Source organism: Uloborus diversus, chromosome 8 (genome assembly GCF_026930045.1).
Source record: "Uloborus diversus isolate 005 chromosome 8, Udiv.v.3.1, whole genome shotgun sequence".
Lineage (NCBI taxonomy): Eukaryota > Metazoa > Arthropoda > Arachnida > Araneae > Uloboridae > Uloborus > Uloborus diversus.
Window position 1 is genome coordinate 65,946,499 of NC_072738.1, and position 3,883 is coordinate 65,950,381.

Genomic DNA, 3,883 nt, shown 5'->3' on the forward strand with positions numbered 1-3,883 from the left:
GCCGAAAAATTAAAAAAAAAAATTCAGATTCTGAATCTGAATGCATTCTCAATTTCCGATTTCAAGAAATGCAAAAAAAATAAAAAATAAAAATTGAAATACATATCGCAGAGACTTAACATTATGAGAAGTCAAAGATAAATGTAATTGATTCAAAATGAAATGAACTCAAAAAGTAAATGTTTTTACCACGGCTGCGGAGTCGGAGAGAAATTGACCAACTCCCGACTCGGACTCCTACAATTTTAGGCCAGTCGACTCCGACTCCGACTCCTGCTCGCCAAAATCAGACCTCTGACTCCACGACTCCGACTTAGCACTCTTGGAATTTTAAAGTCTTTGGCTCCCGACTCCGACTCCTTTATCTCAAAATCAGTCCGAATTCTGACTCCTCATCCCTGGTTTTTAACAGGACTGAGGAGTTGGATGGTAAATGACAGACTCCAGAATTTCAAATATTCCGATTTCGACTCCGCAAGCAGAGCCGGCCTTAAGCCGATTAGAGCAAAAGAGTCTAATCTGGCCCCGCGTTAGCGTGCTAAAAGAATTCTTTTTGTTTCTTTTAGATAAACAAGAGAACAAATTTATGAAGAAAAACGTTCAAATTTAATATTTAAATGACACTTAATCTGGCAGTGTGGAGCTACTTTTAGTTCAATCAATGAGGTAAAGGAGGTTCCTGAAGCTTTTAGCTAATTTTAAAACTCACTAAACGCATCAGGAGTTAGTAAAATGTATTTCCAAAACTACTTGTGTCAAATAAATTTCCGGAAAAAACGTTAAGCTAACAGTTCAACTGGACATCTGAAATCTATGGCCATACCGACTATATCTTATCCCTATACTTACAGGTCAGGAAAAAGGAAACTATATGTAATAGGCGATGTGTCTGGGGTCTCAAACAACAAATTTTCAATGATTGTTGTCTAGAGTAATAAACTAAAGGCCTCATCTCAGATCATAACTATAGCATGAGCAAATCGAAAAATATCCCGAAGCTCCAAAATTTTGGAGGCCCCAAAGCTGTCTTTTAAGTTCGGTGTATATATTTGTTTTATTTATTTCTGGCGGAAAACGTGCAAAGATTCAACAACGATGATATTTTTCATTATAAACAATTTGCGACAATGTACTGCATCAATGTATATAATCTTAAATAAGACTTGCTTCAAATATCACCAGTACTCTTTTTATTGTGCAATTGTGAAAGTTTCAACAATTAGCCTGAAATTTGGTTTTTAAACCTCAATGGCAAAAAATTGTCAAGGGACGTCTCAAAACTCTATTATTTCTTTTAACGTGATCACTGGCAATTCTCCAAAGATTGCCTCAAACTATGCCTGAAGATTTCAATTTCAAAACACTCCCAAGGGATATTTCCAACATGGGAGATTCCTCTCTCCAAAGATAGTCTCAAGTTACGATTTTAAAACTCCAACTTGGATAAATTTCAAGAGAAGCGGCCAGAACCTTTTATCCCCTTCCTTACGATCACCATTGATAGCTTGAAATTTAGCTTTAAGATAATTCCACAGAACAGCTCTCCTCAACTTTCCTTAAAATACACTTAAGTTGACGTCAGTTTCGAAAAACATTCTTGAGGCTGCCATCTCCTTTTCCCACTGTCGTTATCAAAATAGCCTTAAATTGTGCTTTCGCACTTCAATATTGAAAAAATTCTGGAGGATCATCCGATCCCCTAACGTTGTCAAAGTAAGCTTAAATTTGACTTCAGTTTTGAAATAATTCCCCCCCCCCCCGTCGAGAATTTTTATTATCTTTCCCTTAATTTGCTATTTTGGAGTAGTTTTCAAAATTCTTCCGAGAGTGGAACTTGAATCCCTCTCCCTTCTCGAACTTCTTCTGACTAAAACTGAGTTTTTAAAACTTCAATTTATAAAATTTTACAGGGGAGGTCCCCGACTCCCCACTTCTGTCCCATTGCTAACGTCACCAAAGACAGTTTAGAATTTCATTTTTAAGTTTCAGTATTGGTACATAACTTTTCTGTCAAAGCACTAAATTGCGCATCGAGAATTTCTCAGTGTTAACCTGTCTAACTTTTTTAAAACTCGTTCTCATTCTGTTTTTTTGTCTCAATTTAAATGCAACTATTCATAAAAGGCCCCGCCAAGATTCTACAATCGGGCCCCGCATTCGTAAAGGCCGGCTCTGTCCACAAGCATTGCCAGCGTTGCGGATATTGAGGGGAAAAGCCTGACTCCAACTTTTACTCAAAATTAGTGCTACTTCACGACTCCGACTCCGACCGTTACCTTTGGTCACTTAAAACCCATATACTACACAACTATTAGTGTAAAGGATCAGGGTCTGATTACCGCACAGGTCAACTAAGCCTAGACCTGGGGCCTCATCTTCTTAAGGAGCCTCTATTTTTTAAAAAAATCATAGTAATAAATAATCATGTATTTCCAAAAAAAATAATCAAAGATTAATCATTTTTTAATTGCAAAAAACTCGATTGATACTTTATTAGTATTTATCTTATTTGTGTGTAATAAAAGTATTAAGTTGTGAAATAGATACAGAAAAGCATTGGCAGTGCTAGGCGTGTGCAAACACTGCAACTGCACTGGGTCTTAAAGCCCTATATATAAGAGACTTGCATGGGCTACCATCAATATTGTGAAAAATTTAAACATTATTTCGCATTGATTTAAAGTTCTAGAATATAGAATCAAATTATTGTGGGCCCTGGGTCTCACTTTTTGTTAGTCGGGCCTTGTAAAGGATAGCTATCAATGAGAAAACTTATACCTCAGTTTTCTACTATTCAGAGCGATAAAATTGTTAATTAAAATCTAAATGCATCAACTGTCTGTTACGTGCGCCTCATATTTTTTCTTTTGAAGCTCACGAGTATTTTGATTGCCATTAAAAACTCACAATTACAAATTTTCCAGACAATCTGTGTTCTGAAACTCTATGAGGCTTTAAATCTACATAAAGTTTTTTTTTTCCTTTTTTTTTTTTTTACTTTTAAGTTCATTTTAAAAGCTTGGTATGATAAAACTTTTTTATTTCTCGAATTACTTACTGGTCCACAAATTATTCATAAGCGAAATTGCCCTTTTTACTAGTGCATTAGGGTAGAGCAAATATAAAATGTATTCAATCGACGAGAATTTATCCTGATTCAAATTTTTGATATGAAAATGCTTCAGCAATTCTACCCAACGACTTTAGGTTGAAACATTCAGCACTCAAGTAAATTTGTGCATTAAAAACTATAATATTACATCAATTCTTTTACGCGTGTTCTTTTCTACTACAAGCATAAATTGTAAATCTGTGCACTTTTTTTTTTTTTTTTAACAATGCAAAAACATATACAGCTGCCTAAATTTGTTTTGAAGAAAAAAAGAAGTGGACCATGTAGTTCTGTTCGCATCCGCTGTAATTGCGATGTTTATAACGCTAGTGTTTAGAACCTTTTTTTTATGACGAAATTATCTGGACGTATTAGGAAGCAAAAAAAAGAAAGAAAGAAAAAGGAAAAAAAATGAAGATATATAAGCAAATGTTTAGAAAAATAAGTAGGCGAAACAAAACTACTTGAAGTTGTATAAATAACGAATCAAAATGAAGATTTATTTGATGGAAAGTTCTTCAGTTTGGAGAACGAAACCAAAACAACGGAATCTGGAATCCATTTTTCTCGAAATCGAATGATATGAGATAAACAGCTCGTTGTTCTCATCCTGAGTCACCTCAGTCAATATTTACTTGGCCAGATCTCCGAGATCGAGCTCCTTCAAATACCAAGCGGACGTTGTCGTCCATCTTGTTATCCAAAAAAAATCTTTGCAACGCAAAAAAGGTACCAGCTTGGTTTTTGAGGAAGTCATTTCCAGAAGAGGTG